Consider the following 19,668-nt stretch of genomic DNA (forward strand, 5'->3'; position numbering starts at 1 on the left):
GCCCTGTGCAGAAGTGACGCCCCCTTTCCCTAGCCCCCTCGCCTGTCACCCTTACAGCCATGCTGCCTCACCTATGACTATACCCAAAGAGGGAGGTGGCAAAATACCCAAAGAATGGGTTTCATGATGGCTTCCGGATCCCTGCTGTAGGCACACCAATCTCAAAGAACCCTCCCAACCAAAAGTCAATAAGGGATATGCCGCTCATTACACAGAAAAAGACTGAGAAGGAATGGCTCCTTGGCTGCATTGCAGATCCTTTCCCTACACTACCCTTCAAAAAATTCATTGTGTCACCCCTTGGGATCATACCCAAGGAGGCTCCTGGGTAATTCTGCATGATCTACAACTTGTCTTACCTAAAAGGCAGCTCGTTAAATGACACCATTCCCCAGGAGAAGAGTCTGGTCAAGTCAACCTCACAGGATTATGTGGTAACATTATTTAGATTAGAGTGTGGTCCGAGTGCCCTGTTGGCAAAATGTGACATTGAGTTGGCATTCTGCTTATTCCTGGTACATCCCGATGAGTTTTGGTTGCTGGGTTTCAAGTTCCAGGACAGCTGGTATTTTGACAAAGTTATGCCCATGGACTGTTCTGTCGCTTGTGCAGCCTTCGAAACCTTCAGCACATTTGTAGAGTGGGCCATGAAGGTGACTTTTGTCTGTCCATACATCATGCATTACCTCAATGATTATTTGATGATTAGTCCCCTGACCCCGCAGCATGTGCACAAGTGTTAGCCGCATTTGTGCACCTTACTGTGGAATTTAGTATCCTGCTTGCTGCAGAGAAAATGCAAGGCCCAGCCACTGACTTGGGTATTGAGTTGGACACATATAAGCAAACCGCCCATCTACCTGAGGTGAAACTGGACACTTTGAAATATCAATTGTCTGCCATGATTGACGCTAAAAAGTCTATGCTGAGGCAAGTCCAATCTCTGCTTGGTCATCTCAATTTTGCTTGCAGAGTAATTGCCCAAGGGAGAGCCTTCTGTGTGCCTCTGGTGTGGCTCACCACTGGGTGGATTGTCCCCCCATCACCATATCAGGGTGTCCCGCAACATTAAGGAGGGTCTCAAGATCTGGTTGACTTTTCTTAGGGAATATAATGGAGTGTCATTTTGGCAGCAGCCACTCAATAGAAAAAATGAGCTGAAAGTGCACTCTGACACCTCCGGTCGCTTCAACTTTGGAGTGTTCTTCGGAGGCTTTGGTGTGCCCATCCTTGGTCAGCGGCCTGGCATTTGGCGGGCATTTGGAGGGAGCTAACCTTTCTTGAATTCTTTCCCATTCAAGTTGCCCTTCACCTTTGGGCATAGCTGTCAACTTTTCCCTTTTTTTAAGAGAAATCCTATTTGAAATAAAGGAATTTCCCTTTAAAAAAGGGAAGCGTTGACAGCTATGCCTATGGGGCGAGCAGTTCGAGAACACCAAGGCATGCTTTTGGTCTGACAACCGGGCAGTGTAAGAGTCAGAGGCAAGTAAATGAGTCATCCGGATGCTTCGCTTGTTCATCCTTGAATGCCTTAGGGGCAACATTTCCTTCACTGCTCAGTTTGTCCCAGGCCTAAATGACGAAATAGTGGGTGCCTTGTCTCGTTTACAGATGGAGCACTTTTGAGACCTCGCACCAGAGGCAGCTCAGCTTCCAGAAGTCTTCCCAGATGAGCTTTTGGAGATTGGACAAGAGAAGTGACACAGGGAGTATTACATTTCCTCGTGCCTTCCAATAGGAGAACTTTTTCTAGGGCATGGGCAGCATTTGAGGGGTTCTGATCCCGTTATGCCTTTGCTCCCAGACAGGCAGCTTCTGAAGCGGATGTATTGAAATACATGGTTTCACTTAGGCGGAGAGGCCTGGCCATCACAACCATGGCACTCCATAGGGCAGCCATATCTTAGAATCATAGAATCATAGAATCATAGAGTTGGAATAGACCACAAGGGCCATCGAGTCCAACCCCCTGCCAAGCAGGAAACATCATCAGAGCACTCCTGACATATGGTTGTCAAGCCTCTGCTTAAAGACCTCCAAAGAAGGAGACTCCACCACACTCCTTGGCAGCAAATTCCACTGTCGAACAGCTCTTACTGTCAGGATGTTCTTCCTAATGTTTAGGTGGAATCTTCTTTCTTGTAGTTTGGATCCATTGCTCCGTGTCCGCTTCTCTGGAGCAGCAGAAAACAACCTTTCTCCCTCCTCTATGTAACATCCTTTTATATATTTGAACATGGCTATCATATCACCCCTTAACCTCCTCTTCTCCAGGCTAAACATGCCCAGCTCCCTTAGCCGTTCCTCATAAGGCATCATTTCCAGGCCTTTGACCATTTTGGTTGCCCTCCTCTGGACACGTTCCAGTTTGTCAGTGTCCTTCTTGAACTGTGGTGCCCAGAACTGGACACAGTACTCCAGGTGAGGTCTGACCAGAGCAGAATACAGTGGCACTATTACTTCCCTTGATCTAGATGCTATACTCCTATTGATGCAGCCCAGAATTGCATTGGCTTTTTTAGCTGCCGCATCACACTGTTGGCTCATGTCAAGTTTGTGGTCAACCAAGACTCCTAGATCCTTTTCACATGTACTGCTCTCAAGCCAGGTGTCACCCATCTTGTATTTGTGCCTCTCATTTTTTTTGCCCAAGTGCAATACTTTACATTTCTCCCTGTTAAAGTTCATCTTGTTTGTTTTGGCCCAGTTCTCTAATCTGTCAAGGTTGTTTTGAAGTGTGATCCTGTCCTCTGGGGTGTTAGCCACCCCTCCCAGTTTGGTGTCATCTGCAAATTTGATCAGGATGCCCTTGAGTCCATCATCCAAGTCGTTGATAAAGATGTTGAATAAGACCGGGCCCAAGACAGAACCCTGTGGCACCCCACTAGTCACTCTTCTCCAGGATGAAGAGGAGCCATTGATGAGCACCCTTTGGGTTCTGTCAGTCAGCCAGTTACAAATCCACTGAGTGGTAGCATAGTCAAGACCGCATTTTACCAGCTTCTTTACAAGAATATCATGGGGCACCTTGTCAAATGCCTTGCTGAAATCAAGGTAGGCTACACCCACTGCGTTCCCTTATTTTTGTAGCTTCCTCCAGCAACCATAAATTTCACGTTAAGAAGCTGATCGCTGGCTGGAGGCGCTTACACACCCACACCAGCCAGATACTAGAAACCCGATCACTTCTGACACCTTACAGCCAATATGGGGCAAGCTGCCCGCAGTTTGCTTCTTCAGGTATGAGGATCACCTATTCCGTGCTGCCTACTCCATGGCTTTCTTTGTGGCCTTACATATTGGTGAATACTCTGGTGGTAATGCTTCCGCCCCCTATTCAGGACTACACATTGATGACATAAGCTTCTCTGGGTGTGACCTGGAACTTAGAATCGATACCTCTAAAACAGGATCAATTGCAGAAGGGCACAAACTTAATGCTGGCCCCCTACCCACTCAATGGCCCCTGCCCTGTGCGTGATACTCGTAGGTTCCTAAAAGTCCACCCTGGCTGCACAGGCCCTCTTTTCATTCGTGCTAACGCCCATCCTCTGTCTCATCACCAATTCACTGCAGTCCTGCGCAAGTCTATTTTGGCATGTGGGGGCAACCCACAATTTTCTGAAATCTCCTTTTGCATTGGAGCCGCAACTACTGCAGATGTGTGGGACCCTGCATGCATTAAGACAATGGGCCGATTGTGCTCTGCCGCTAACCGAGCCTACATCGCTTCTTGCCGGCTGCCATTTACCGTGACCTTTTAAACCCTTGATTTTCAGGTTCCCATGAACTGGAAAAGGAGGCTGCCCACAACACAGGTCAGCCATTTGGCCCAGAATGCCACCCCCAACCCACCCATAAAGTATTGCATTTTTCTTTGCTGGCTAACCCCCCACCCTTTCCATTATAGGTTGCAGGCGTTGCTATGATCGCACGACAGTTGCTGTTTCCCAGAGCCGTGAAGGAATTCACCTGCTCTGCAGGTTTTGCCTTCCCCATGGCAATTGTCATAACTTTGGCAGTTTTAGGTGTTGGATAAAATCCTTTAGTCCATCAATCAAATGGAGGCATAGCGTGGTAGCATACCTCTCATGCAGTGGCAGCTTTAGCAGGGCCCATTAGAGGGGTTTTATGCTGGGTATCAATGACCACGAGTGCTCGGTGTATGGTCAGATTCCCAGAAATGGAAAGGTGGGGGCAAACTGCATAAACGTATGTTCTGCAGTGTCCCCCATATCTCCTATCTACCCCTGTTTCCTTGGTTCCCAGTCAGGGAGCCGAGAGGTATATAGACAGTATGCCTAAGTTTTGGCCTAATTTAATCCCATTCCACGCTGTGTTTGTGTCTGTTTACTTCCAGCCTGACTTCTGGGATAGGGGGGTCTGTGACAGGTTTCCCAACATGGAAATTCCTAGAACTACTAGAGAACTAGACAGAATCAAGGGAAGTCCACTGAAAGGTAGTGCGGAAACAAAAACTCTAAAGGACTTCACAGATTCCCTCTGTCTGGTGTTGAAACAACACACATGTCATTCATAGCTCTGACTTCATTCATTGGTGGAAGACACTGACAGAAGCAGCCAATGACACTCATATCTAAAATAACATAAAAATACAGAAAATTTCAGCTGAGCATGTCATCACTTTCTTTCTGGATATATTTAGGATTACTTTTTAAAAATGAAAGTTCAGAGTCTTGTCTGGGGCCTTGTCTGGGGTTCACTCACCATAGAACTCTGCACTCAAATTCCCCTGTCTCAGTCCTTCAGGGACTAGAGGCAATTGGTTTTGTCCATTTGAAAAAAATAAGAATTTAAAAAGTTTTTGAGCAAAAGTGCCACTCAAAGTCCAGGATCTAATGAAGTAATTATCTCCCTCTGCAATGATCCAGATCACAATAATTTGTTCAGCTAGACAGAGCTCTCAGGAGTTTCCTAAGGACATCAGAAAACAGTCAACAACCCAGCGTAGTAAGAGCATTAAATATGCTCCTGCACCAGTGAGATGTAGGAGTGTTGGGCATAGAGAGGGGGGCCATTATTGTCAACATTTTTATTATTATTATAATGGAGTTTTAATCATTTAAGTTCATTTTCAAAGCATTTGTACACCTGCTGATGCTAAAAAGAAGGTTAAGTGCAACCTCCAAGGCAGCTCAATCGAGACAGGGGAGGTGTTTGGACAACACTGGATCTTCCAAGAGAGAGTTTGAAGCTATTATGCTGAGGCTCTTAATGCTGTTGCTGCTGCCTCACACAATGTGTGAAGTCAGGACAATGAAGTGCCCTGCAGCTGATCCAATCCTTGTGCCCCATGAATGGGGTCAAGTAGGGGACCTCTTCATTGGTGGGATTGTAAGTCAGACCACCTACCTTTTTAAAGACTTTTTATTCAAGGAACATCCTTCTCAGGAGCTGTTTGACATTCCACAGTAAGCAAGAATATCCCTCCCTCCCCTAATTATTCTATGCTCCACTGAATCAGCAAATAACAACATGTGTTCTTTGCATGTTCAAAGAAATTCTATTTAGAAATATTTATTTATTGAATTTATATACCGACCTATACCTGGATGTCTCAGGGTGGTTCACAGAACAAAATCAAAATATTAAACCACAATATATATAATCAAAATAAAAGCAACAAGCCAATAACACCCATTAAAAAAACCACCCACGTTTTAAAAGGGCATTGGATATAAATCAAATCTACCAAAGGCCGGGTTAAAAAGGCATGTTTTTGCCTGGTGCATATTGAAGGCTCCAGGCAAACTTTCCTGGGGAGAGTATTCCACAAAAAGAAGCCACTGCAGACAAGCCCTATTCTCCTTTTGCCACCTCCGGAGGAGGCACACGCAGAAGGGCCTCAGAAGATGATCTCATGGTTCTGGTAGGTTCATATGGATAGAGGCGGTCCTTGAGGTATTGCAGTCCTGAGTCATTTAGGGCTTTATAGGTCCAAACCAGCACTTCAAATTTGAATTGGAAACTAATTGTTAGGCAGTGCAGTTGGACCAGCATTGGTGTAATATGCTCAAACCGTCTTGCTCCGGTGAGCAACTTGGCTGCTGAATTTTCTGAATTGTCTTCAGAGGCAGCCCTACGTATAACATATTGCAGTAATCTAACCTCAAGGTTAGCAGTGCATAAACAACAGTAGTTAGGCTATTCCTTTCCAGATAGGGGTGTAGCTGGGCCACCAGCCGAAGCTGATGGAAGGCAAATAGGTCAATTGAGGCCACCTGAGCCTCGAGTGACAGCAAAGGATCCAGGAGTATCCCCAAACTACGAACTTGTTCCTTCAAAGGAAGTGTAACCCCATCAAGAACAGGTGATCTCCCACCCATCTGGTCTAGGGAACCACCGACTAACAGTGCCTCTGTCTTATGTGGATCAAGCTTCAGTTTGTTGGCTCTCCCCCAGTCCATTACCGAGGGAAGACACTGGTCCAACACATCTACTGCCTCTCCTGCAGTTGTAAAGAAGGAATACAGCTGAGTGTTATTAGCCTACTGCTGACAACGTACTCCAGATAACCTCACCCAGTGGTTTCATGTACATGTTAAACAACATGGGAGATAGAATTGAGTTCTTTGGAACACCACATTGAAGGTTCCATGAGGCTGAAAAGCATTCCCCAAGTAACACCCTCTGGGAATGACCATCCAAGTCGGACTGGAACTACTGCAAAGTGGTGCCACCCACATCTAGTTTGGAGAGTCACTCCATAAGGATGTCGTGGTGGATGGTATATAGCTGCTGAGAGGTCAAAAAGAATATTCAGGGATATATATATGTGAGTGTTTTCCCTGCCTCTCTCTTGACAGAAGACATCACACAGGGTGACCAAAGCAGTTTTTTTGTCAAAACCATATGGATCCAGAAAATCAGTTTCTTCCAAAATCACCTGGATCTGGTCTGTGACCACTTGCTCCAGAACCTTGCTCAGGAAAGGGAGATTAGCAACTGGCTGGTAGTTAGTTAGGTTTTCTTAATCAATGGAAGGTTTCTGAATGAGTGGTTTTCCAACTGCCTACTCCAAACAGGCAGGGACCAGTCCCTCTCCTAAAGAGGCATTGATCACCTCCCTGGCCAAACCAGTTGATCCTTCCCTGATGGTTTTTATCAGCCAAGAGGGGCAGGGTCCAAAAGCAGAAGTGTCCCCTGAGTGATCGAGTATCTTGTCCACATCCTCAAGCCTTACCAACAGAAGCTTATCCAACATAACAAGCCTAGACTGTGCTCTGGACATCCCAATAGATTCATCTGTTATAACAGCAGAGTCAAGGTTTTGGCAGTTGCAAGCAATTTTATCCTGCAAATGCTTTGCAAACAAGTCACAGTGAACTACCGTTGGTTCAATCACCTCCTTTGGGGCAGACCTAAAAGGCCCTGTATAACCTGAAGGAGCTCTGCCAGACAACATAATGATATAGTTCGATAAAGGGCCAGTCCTCCTTCTGAACCACTATCTGAATATTCTGCATTATACCGAGGTTATAGAATATATTTAACTTTCTTTTTGGAAAGCAAACTCCATGTGAAGGAGAAGCAGCATGCTTGGTGAGGCAGAGCAAGAAAAATATTCTGCTGACAGTAGGTATCCCACCCCCCACCCCATACTGAGATTGAGAGCAAGAAAATGGTGGAGAGGCAGGCATCTGTGCCAGACTGGCACCTCGGTAAGAAACAGTCAACTCTCAAATCTCTTGTTAATCAAACAGAAGAAAATTATATATGTAGAGCGCCACAACCCCATAGTCAACTTTGACTGGACTTAACCATCCAGGGGTCCTAACCTTTTTATCTTTACCGTATACGTATATTTATATGCAATGCTGTTTTCTAAAATAAAAATAAAAATGTTTAGGGTGTTCCCGTTTTGACTCAAGAAAAATCACCATTTTATAGTTCAAATTGGGAAAGATAAATACAGTAAATGAAAATGTACAAAGATTCACAAAATGTTTAGGGGTATGCATCCTCCTGTGTCCCCCCAGAAAAAAGCACTGTGTATATGCATATGTATATATGCAAACTGATTTGAAACACAAGTGAACAGACAGCTAAATAAAACCAGCATATTGACAAAAGCATAGAGGACTCCTGCAACACCTTCAAGACTAAACAATACTCTATTCCATAAGCTTTCCTGGACCCCCATCATGTTCAGAATATGAGTATTCATCAGTAGTATAATTTTAGGTTTATAGGAACACATATAGATATATAAATGCAGAGAGGGATGGTGCAGGAGTGCCATCAGAGGGAAAGGAAATGCAGAAACTGCAGACAATGAAAATAACATAATTAATGTAAAGATAACAAATTACTCATAAGACTGTGGAATAAATTCATTCTGCTAGGATGCTTAGAGTTGAAAGTGCAGAGGAGAAAAAGGTAGAAGCCAGTCTCATTCATTGAAATATTCCCACCTCTATTATTCTTATTCTTATTCTTATTGATATCTCAATACATATACAAAATGTTTACATAATATTACATATACATAATACTTGTAAATTTACATTTTTTATTTCATTATGTATCAACATTTAGTCATTTCTTACTTGCATTTTATCTTTCCCTGTGTCGCAACTCTGTGTCTTCCCTCCACCCATGCATGACTTCCTAATTTTTATATTATAACTTTATTATTGTGGTTGTACTCTTATATCTTAATAATTTAAACATGCATTCTTGTATTTCTGTTTATATTAATTGTGTGAGATCAATCTATACATATCAATAAATTTGTGTTGGAGCAGCTTTTAACCATGTATTCGTCTACACACTTCCACTCGTGTTTGAGATTTTGGTTAGATTGCATTCTAATTGTTGCTGTCAATTTTGCTAATTCAATCAATTAAAAAAAAATTACTTTGCTAATCTGGCACTGATGGTACTTCTTCAGATTTCCAATTTTTGGCAATCAGTAACATAGTGGCGGCGGCTGCATATAGAAATTTTTTCTTCATGTCTTTGGGGATGTCATTTGTGATGATTCCTTGAAGGAATTTTCTGGCTTTTTACCAATTGTTATTCTAAACATACATTTCAATTCCTCATGTAGATTTCCCCCAAAATTTTTAATTTTATCACATCTCCACCAGACATGATACAAAGATTCTTCTGACACCTTACATCTCCAACACAACTTCAATGGTAATTTATAAATTTTGGCAAGTTTTACAAGGGTTAAATACCACCTGTAAAACATCTTCATAATACAGTGGTACCTCGGGTTAAGTACTTAATTCGTTCCGTAGGTCCGTTCTTAACCTGAAACTGTTCTTAACCTGAAGCACCACTTTAGCTAATGGGGCTCCCGCTGCCACTGCACCACTGGAGCACGATTTCTGTTCTCATCCTGAAGCAAAGTTCTTAACCTGAAGCACTATTTCTGGGTTAGCGGATTCTGTAACCTGAAGTGTATGTAACCTGAAGCGTATGTAACCTGAGGTACCACTGTATTTTCTTTGATAGTGTTACATGCAGTGAAATTATTATCTGATTTCCATAGTTTTTCCCAAAGGTCTATTGGAATTGTGTATCTAAAGTCCTGTCCCCACTTGATCATTACTTTGATAATTTGTTAATCTTTGAGTTCCCAATCAAGATCATAGAATCATAGAGTTAGAATAGACCACAAGGGCCATCGAGTCCAACCCCCTGCCAAGCAGGAAACACCATCAGAGCACTCCTGACATATGGTTGTCAAGCCTCTGCTTAAAGACCTCCAAAGAAGGAGACTCCACCACACTCCTTGGCAGCAAATTCCACTGTCAAACAGCTCTTACTGTCAGGAAGTTCTTCCTAATGTTTAGGTGGAATCTTCTTTCATGTAGTTTGGATCCATTGCTCTGTTTCCGCTTCTCTGGAGCAGCAGAAAACAACCTTTCTCCCTCCTCTATATGACATTCTTTTATATATTTGAACATGGCTATCATATCACCCCTTAACCTCCTCTTCTCCAGGCTAAACATGCCCAGCTCCCTTAGCCGTTCCTCATAAGGCATTGTTTCCAGGCCTTTGACCATTTTGGTTGCCCTCCTCTGGACACGTTCCAGTTTGTCAGTGTCCTTTTTGAACTGTGGTGCCCAGAACTGGACACAGTACTCCAGGTGAGGTCTGACCAGAGCAGAATACAGTGGCACTATTACTTCCCTTGATCTAGATGCTATACTCCTATTGATGCAGCCCAGAATTGCATTGGCTTTTTTAGCTGCCGCGTCACACTGTTGGCTCATGACAAGTTTGTGGTCAGCCAAGACTCCTAGATCCTTTTCACATGTACTGCTCTCAAGCCAGGTGTCACCCATCTTGTATTTGTGCCTCTCATTTTTTTTTGCCCAAGTGCAATACTTTACATTTCTCCCTGTTAAAGTTCATCTTGTTTGTTTTGGCCCAGTTCTCTAATCTGTCAAGGTCGTTTTGAAGTGTGATCCTGTCCTCTGGGGTGTTAGCCACCCCCCCCCCCAGTTTGGTGTCATCTGCAAATTTGATCAGGATGCCCTTGAGTCCATCATCCAAGTCGTTGATAAAGATGTTGAATAAGACCGGGCCCAAGACAGAACCCTGTGGCACCCCACTAGTCACTCTTCTCCAGGATGAAGAAGAACCATTGATGAGCACCCTTTGGGTTCGGTCAGTCAGCCAGTTACAAATCCACTGAGTGGTAGCATAGTCAAGACTGCATTTTACCAGCTTCTTTACAAGAATATCATGGGGCACCTTGTCAAATGCCTTGCTGAAATCAAGGTAGGCTACATCCACTGCGTTCCCTTCATCTACCAGGCTTGTAATTCTGTCAAAAAACGAGATCAGCATTCCTTTCTAGGTGCTCACAGACTGTTTGCTTAATGATCTGCTCCAGAATCTTCCCTGGTATTGATGTCAGACTGACTGGGCGGTAATTATTTGGGTCCTCTCTTTTCCCCCTTTTTGAAAATAGGGACAACATTTGCCCTCCTCCAGTCTGCCGGGACTTCGCCTGTTCTCCAGGAATTCTCAAAGATGACTGCCAGTTGTTCTGAGATCACATCTGCCAGTTCTTTTAATACTCTTGGATGCAGTTCATCTGGCCCTGGAGACTTGAATACATCTAAACTAGCCAAGTATTCTTGTACTATCTCCTTAGTTATTCTGGGCTGTGTTTCCTCTGCTGAATCATTTGCTCCAAATTCTTCAGGTCGGGCATTGTTTTCTTTATCGGAGAAGACTGAGGCAAAGAAGGCATTGAGGAGTTCAGCCCTTTCTGTGTCCCCTGTTTGCATTTCACCATCTTCTCCTCTGAGTGACCCCACTGTTTCTTTGTTCTTCCTTTTGCTACGGACATACCCATAAAAGCCTTTTTTGTTGCTTTTAACCTCTCTAGCAAGCCTGAGTTCATTCTGTGCTTTAGCTTTTCTGACTTTGTGTCTACATGTGCTGGCTATTTGTTTGAATTCCTCTTTGGTGGTTTCCCCCCTTTTCCATTTTTTGTACACATCCTTTTTTAAGCTTAACTCAGTTAAAAGTTCTTTAGATAGCCACCCTGGCTTCTTTAGGCACCTTCCATGTTTCCGTCTCATTGGTATTGCCTGACGTTGTGCTTTTACTATCTCCCTCTTAACAAACTCCCAGCCATCATGAACTCCCTTTCTTTTAGTATTACTGTCAGGGGTTCAGGAGCAGAGGCACAGGAAAGGGAGGAAATAGAGAGCGAGGGGGAGGAGTCCGAAGGAAATGTTAGCGATGACAGCGGTCCAAGGTCTCTGAGTCTTTCCAGCGAATCGGAAGATTCACAGAAAGGGGCTCCCATGGTCAGAGCAAGGGGGGTGCCGAGGGGGACACCCCAGGAAGAAGGGGCCAGAGGGGACTCAGAGAGCAGCAGTTGGAAATCAGGACCAGCGTCCACACCAGAGTGCAGTAGGGGGGAGGAGTCCCAGGCATCGGGATCAGGCGGCGCACTGCCAGTGGGAGGACATGAGTCAGGATTGGCCACGCCTCCATCGGGGAGCGAGGAAACGGTCGAGAGGAAGGTTGAAGGCTGGGCGCGCGCGCCAAGTTCAAATGTACAGGAGGGCGGCGCAGTTGGCAGCCCGGATAGGGAGCCAGGTCCCAAAGCCCGCCGAAAAGAGGGGGAGGAGTCAGGGGGGTCAACGTCAGCGTCAGAAGAATCCAGGAAGGAAGGGACCCTGGGGGGTAGCAGGACCCAGAGGAGGAAGGAGAGACGTAAGAGGTGGAGTAAGGCTAGAATCTTAAACTGGTGTACAGGGGGCGGAGACTCAGATGGAGCTTCGCCGATCTAACCCCTAGACGTAGAGCTGGGGCGCTGCGGCTTGAAAATGGAAACTGTACTTCAATAAAGACTTTTGTACATTACTGCCGGCTAGCGTTGGTCCTCTGTGAGCTGGGACCTGGAGCCAGCTCTGACAATTACTGTCCATGGGATCTCACCCAGCACTTCCCTAAGTTTTATGAAGTCGGCTTTCTTAAAGTCAAGAAATTGAGTCCTAGTATGCTTGGCTGCTCCTTTCTGCTATATAGTAAACTTCAGAAGAGCATGATCACTCGCGCCTAATGATCCTTCCACTTCTACCCCACTAACCAAGTCATCAGCATTGGTTAGGACCAGATCTAAAATGGCTGTTCCTCTTGTTGCTTCTCCCACTTTCTGGACAATGAAGTTGTCTGCAAGGCCAGTGAGGAATCTGTTTGACCTTATGCTCTTGGCTGAGTTTGACATCCAACAAATATCTGGGTAATTGAAGTCCCCCATTACTACTATCTCCCTTCCTTTTGCATGCTTGGCCATCTGTTTCAGGAAGGCATCATCTATGTCCTCCGTTTGGCTTGGGGATCTATAGTAAACTCCCACAATGAGGTCTCTGTTATTCTTCTCTCCCTTAATTTTGACCCAAATGCTCTCACTTTGGCTTTGAGGTTCTAAATCTTGGATATCTTCACAGGTATACACATCCCTGACATATAATGCCACTCCTCCTCCTTTCTTGTCTGGTCTGTTTCTCTGAAATAGATTGTATCCCTCCATTATTACATTCCAATCGTGGGACTTATCCCACCAGGTTTCAGTGATGCCTATTATGTCAAATTTAGTTTGCTGTACCAAGAGCTCAAGCTCATCTTGTTTATTTCCCATGCTTTGCGCATTAGCGTACAGACATTGAAGTCCATTAATCATTCCCCCGTGTCTCTTATTTAAGGATTTTTTCCTCCCACCACTAGATCTGTGTGCTGTTTGCTCCATTTGGTCTATGACATTTAGACACATTTTGGAATTATTCTAGCTGGAATTTTGATTCATCTTTTTGAAAAACAATTTTATTATCATAGTTAAATTTATCATATAATTGACGATATTGTAGCCAAGTGGTACAAATCTGTCTACGGTCTTCATAATCCCACCTCTCTTTTTATATCTTCCCTACTGAAAGTATAAAAACCAAGTTCTATCAGAACATCCTGGCCATTGTGTTTGCGATAAAAGAGATCAATGACAATTCAAAGATCTTGCCCAATGTCACCCTTGGTTTCCACATCTATGACAGCTACTTCAATGCAATAATGACCTATCGAACCATTTTGGACCTTCTCTTCAAATGGCAAAGATTTGTCCCCAACTACAAATGTGACACTCAGAAAAACCTCATGGCTGTGATTGGGGGACTTACTTCTGACACTTCTATCCACATGGCAGACATCTTAAGTCTCTACAGGATTCCACAGGTAGAATCGGTGCATAGGGGAATGTGGGGAAGTTTCCTTTGCCATACTTTTATTCAGAAGGAAAAGAGAAATATTAGTGTGAGATAGAAATAACCTGGAAATTTCATTATTTTCCCATAACTAGAGATCTAGTCAGTATTTTTTTCTTAATTCGAACATGGACTACAAATTTGTTAAGGAAATGTTGTACAAAATTATCACTTTCTTTTAGGTCACCTATGGCTCATTTGCTTCAGAGGAGAGTCAATCAATGCAGAAGTCTTTTTATACCATGGTCCCAAATGAAGACCTTCAATATGTAGGGATTATTTGGTTACTTCAGTACTTCAGATGGAAGTGGGTGGGGATCTTTGTCGCCAAATATGACAGCGGAGAACATTTTTTGAAGATCCTGGAGCCATTGTTTAGCCAGAATGGAATCTGTTCAGCCTTCACAAAAAGAATCCCACTTCAAGTTCGTATAGAAGATCTGGAAAAAATATCTGGTGAAATCGAAAGTATTTATGAAGGTCTCAGAGATGAAACGGCTAGTACACTTATCATCTATGGAACTGATGGGACAATTGCATGGCTGAGAATGGCTATCTTTATAATAGAAAATCAGATGGACACATCATTTGGAAAGGTCTGGATCATCACAGCCCAGATAGATTTTGTATCATTCGGATTTCAGAGAAAATGGGATTTCCAGCTGTTCCAAGGTGCCCTTTCCTTTACAATTCACTCAGAAGAACTTCTAGAGTTCAACCACTTCCTTCAGAACATCCAAATACACAGGACCAAAGCAGATGGCTTTTGGAAGGACTTCTGGGAGCAGGCATTTGACTGTCTCTATCCTGATCCAGGTATGCCTGTCAAGGATGATGGAACGTGTACTGGAGAGGAGAGGCTGGAAAGTCTCCCTGCAGGTGTTTTTGAAATGCATATGACTGGCCAGAGCTACAGTATCTATAATGCTGCCTATGCTGTAGCTCACACTTTGCGTGCCATTTCCTCACCCAGATCCACACACAGAGCAGTGACCGTTGGTTACAGTGTTGGATTTCCATCTCTGCAGCCTTGGCAGGTAATGTTACAGAGCCAAATATTCTCATGTCAATGGATCAATTAGGAGAAAGAACACTGGAAGTTCCTTATACAGAGTTTCAGTCATCTGTTTCAGTATTGTGTACTCTAGAGCTTTGCAAACTTGCTTCTCCAGCTGTTTTTTAGACTTCCATTCCCATCATCCCTGACCACTGGTCCTGCTAGATAGAGATGATTGCTCCTTTAGTGCAAAAACAGATGGAGACCCAAGTTTGGAAAGCCCTAGGTACTCCAACGGGCTTTGTCTTCCCAGGGTTTAAGTGAAGATCAGATTCCCAGTGTTACCTGAAGATTCTGGCAATTGAATCTGGGACCTATCTACCGTATTTTTTGCTCGATAACACGCACCTGACCATAACACACACATAGTTTTTAGAGGAGGAAAACAAGAAAAAAAAATTCTGAATGAAACAGTGGATGTATCATTTTTGTGCTTCATGCTGTGGCCACAGACATGTGATTTGACAGTGAGTTTGGGGTAGCCCAATGCAAAAATCCTGAGAATCCATGTGGATCTGTGCTTTGTAACCACATTTTTGCACCATTGCAGCCCCAGGCAACAGTGGGTGCGTGATTTTTTTGGTGCAAGCTGTAGCCATGGATATGCTATGTGATCTGATGGTGAATTTGGGGTGACCCAATGCAAAGATCCTGAGGATCCATGTGGATCCGTGCTTTGTAACCACGTTTTAAGTGGGGAGGGAAGGAAAAACATAGAAGGGACAAGGAGCACCGAGAGGGGTGTGCGGAGAAGCAGCTGGCTAAGAATGCAGGAGAGGAGTTTTACCGGAGGGAGGAAAGGAAGGCAAAAGTTTCCCCAAGCCAGCCAGCTCTCTCTCTCTCTCTCTCTCTCTCTCTCTCTCTCTCTCTCTCTCTCTCCCACCTGCATGTTGCCTGCGAGTCCCTAGACGCAGCAGCAGCAGCACCGGAGCACAGAGAGGAATTACGGTAGAAGGAAGGACGCTCGTCTTTCCCCTCTGCTTGCCTGGAGGGGAGGTGTTTTCTCTGCTCTTTGTTCCGTTTGAGCAAACACAGTAACGAAACAGAAGCGGGTGGGCAGTAAGACCCTGAGGCAGAATGCAGGAAAGCAACAGCTTTCTCTCTCGGGAGGCTCGAACGCACGTGTGGCTGCCTGCAATCAGTTTACCACACCGAGAATGAAGATAAACTGGTAAAATAAGGGGGCTGGGTTAAAGCTAAAGGGAAAACCTCAAAGATCCCTCAAGAACAAGGCAGGGGTTCAGGGCTCCCAAAGCCGAGCTGCAGCCTTAGAAGGGGGAAATGGGGCTTTCGGAGGTGGTTTTTACTGCCCCGCTGCTTCCAATTTTTTAAAAGGCAAATTGCAGGAGAAGATGCAGCAGTCAGTCACTCTTTCACTCCCTCCAAGCACCCACGCTAGTGAACAAACACACAGGCAACCCCACACTCACAAAGCACACACACTAGCAAACACACAGTCGCGCTGCAGAGTGGCCAAACCTCCTAGCAAGCACTTCCCTGGCTTCAGCTGACCGCAACGAAGACGACCCTCGAAGAAAATGTGTGATGCACTCGGGCCAGTCGGCTCCAGGGACCACACATTCGCTCAATAACATGCATAGACATTTCCCTTTACTTTTTAGGAGAAAAAATCTGCGTGTTATAGAGGGGAAAATACGGTATATCAATTCATGTCAATGGACTGATTAGCAGAAGGACAAGAAGTTGCTTTATACTAAGTTAGGCCTCACATCCATCTGTTTCAATGTTGTGAACTCTGGTTTGGGCTCTCCAGGGTTTCAGACAATATGAGATTCCCAGTCTCACTGAAGATTCTGGGGATTGAATCTGGGCCTTTCCATTCAAGGAGATGCACAACCAGGGAGCTGCTCCCCTTTACAGCCCCTCTTCTTATATGTAAAAAACCAGCTGACAAATTATTCAGCATCTTAGTCATGGATAAAAAGGGAAAGGTACCCCTGCCCATACGGGCCAGTCGTGTCCGACTCTAGGGTTGCGCGCTCATCTCGCTCAAGAGGCCATGAGCCGGCGCCGTCCGAAGACACTTCTGGGTCACGTGGCCAGCGTAACGAAGCTGCAGCTGGCGAGCCAGCACCAGCGCAGCACACGGAAACACCATTTACCTTCCCACTATAAAGCGGTACCTATTTATCTACTTGCACTTAGGGGTGCTTTCGAACTGCTAGGTGGGCAGGAGCTGGGACCGAACTACGGGAGCTCACCCCACCGCAGGGATTTGAACCGGCGACCTTGCGATCGGGAAGTCCTAGGCACTGAGGTTTTACCCACAGCGCCACCCGCGTCCCCGCGTCATGGATACTCTTTTGCTAATTTACATTTCACCTTTTAACTTGACCTCGTAATCTGTTCCACTTGGAACCTCAGAAAGTTTGATTCTTCTTCTTCTTTTTAAATAGATCAACTCATTTCTTCAAGGTGTTTCCTTTAACAACTCAGTGGGAGAAACGGTATCATTTAATGATAACAGGGAAATGAGAGGAGGATTTGATATCATGAATCTGGTCACATTCCCAAACACATCTTTCCAGAGAGTAAAAGTTGGATCGGTGAGTCTCAGTGATAGAGGAAATAATGAGTTAATCATCAATGAGGACAAAATTTTATGGCACCAAAGTTTTAACCAGGTACGGATTATAGTTACTCACCTGCAGAGAGTTTGCAGGTAAAAGTAAAGCTACTAAATAACAACAGGAATAAGAAGACCAACAATGATGTCTAGTGCATGCAGAAATATGATGCGAAATTGATATGCCAAATCTCCCTTTTCTCACTTTGAAATCAGTATTACCTTGAAAGTGCACTAAAAATAAAGCATAAGATTGTCCTGTGGGTGCCATATAGGAAAGCACTTCCACCCCCAACTTTCCCATATTTTTGTACAGGTGCTTCCCTGTTCTTTGTGCAATGAACCCTGCCACTCTGGTCATCAGAAGAAAAGGAAGGAAGGGGAAAAGTTTTGTTGCTATGATTGTGCTCCATGCCCAAAGGGGAAGATTTCAAACCAGACTGGTAGGTAAAGCTCTTGCATCCTGATGACCAAATAAAGAGACTGACACACAGGCTGGGCTTGAGCTGGGTCACTTTTATTTCGTGAACATAACAAGATCAGCAGATGAGGATAAATTCAAAAGGCAGAACTGTAGCCATTGGGTGACACAAAGGGCTTTTTTAAAGCCAGAACACACTGGAAATCAGTGCTGTTACCTCTCAGAGAATGAGGGAGGTGTTCATGGTGAGTTGAAGATATTGATTCCTTTCCTAGCTGGTCAGTTTCGGAGCAGAGCCTGCTCCCCTTCCATACATAAATCCTGAAACAAAGAAGCCCTGTGAGATGCATCATCTTTTGAGGAAACTCAAAGCAAACTAAGGCATAGGAGGAATTAGGAGCGTGGTAACCCAGTGACACGGGTTACCACAGGACGCGGGTGGCACTGTGGGCTAAACCACAGAGCCTAGGATATGCTGATTAGAAGATCGGCAGTTCAAATCCCTGTGACGGGGTGAGCTCCCGTTGCTCGGTCCCTGCTCCTGCCAACCTAGCAGTTCGAAAGCACGTTAAAGTGCAAGTAGATAAATAGGAACTGCTCCGGTGGGAAGGTAAACGGCGTTTCCGTGCGCTGCTCTAGTAATGCTGGCCAGATGACCCAGAAGCTGTACGCCGGCTCCCTTGGCCAATAAAGCGAGATGAGCATCGCAACCCCAGAGTCAGTCACGACTGGACCTAATGGTCAGGGGTCCCTTTACCTAACCCAGTGACAACCTAGGCATACCCTGAATTGACAGGAGCTATGAAAGGAAAAGCCTCAGGCCAGCAAAGGAAAGCATTTGCTACCCTACAATCTCTGGTCGCCTTTTGATTTTGAAACTCTGCCTGACTCTGCTTTGCTTTGCAATTGTGCTAGCAGATTAATTGCTGCTTCACCTGAGGATGCAAGAATCCTCAGGTATCAATCCAGCTACGACTGTGGGAGTGAGAAAAACCAAACGCTCCAGCAAAGGAGAGAAAACTGTGATAGGCTAGAATGTGGTTCTTCAAAAGATAGCAACTAGCAGGCTGCAAGTGAAAGGGAGCAGAGAGAGGCCCTTGCACTAATGAACAAGCATTAGAAGGGCTGGGAATCAAACCAAAGATTTGCTCCTCATATAAGGCCCTAAAGCAGACCTCCCCATCTCATACCACTTTTAAATGTGGCAATATGTTCACTGCTGGTTGGTGTGATGTGTCTCTTGGCCAATGTGCCACAAATGTGCCTTGGTAGCCAGTCCTGTGGTGGAACAGCCATAATGTACAATTTGTCACAGGGTTCATTCAATGGGCTAGGTCAGAAGAATTGGCGCTGGATTTCTATATATACATTTCATTATTTTTCTCAGATATGGACGTATGTTTCAATTGCCCAGAAGATCAGTATCCAAACAAGAAGAGAAATGGATGCATCCCCAAAGTTATACATTTTCTGTCCTATAAAGAACCTTTAGGGATCACTTTAGCCTCAGTTTGTGTCTTATGTTCTTTGATTACAGTTTTGGTGTTGGCTGTTTTTATCCAGCACAAAGATACCCCCATAGTCATAGCCAACAACCGAGATCTCACCTACACTCTTCTGGTCTCCCTTCTGCTCTGCTTCCTCTCCTCTTTGCTTTTCCTTGGCCAACCTGGGAAAGTGACTTGCCTTCTCCAACAACCTGCTTTTGGCATCATCTTCTCTGTTGCTGTTTCTTGTGTGTTGGCCAAGACCATCATTGTTTTTGTAGCATTCATAGCCACAAAGCCAGGATCTAAGATGAAGAAATGGGTGGGAAAGAGACTGGCTCATTCCATTGTCCTTT

This window comes from Podarcis pityusensis, assembly GCF_964106645.2.
Source record: "Podarcis pityusensis genome assembly, chromosome: 13".
Lineage (NCBI taxonomy): Eukaryota > Metazoa > Chordata > Lepidosauria > Squamata > Lacertidae > Podarcis > Podarcis pityusensis.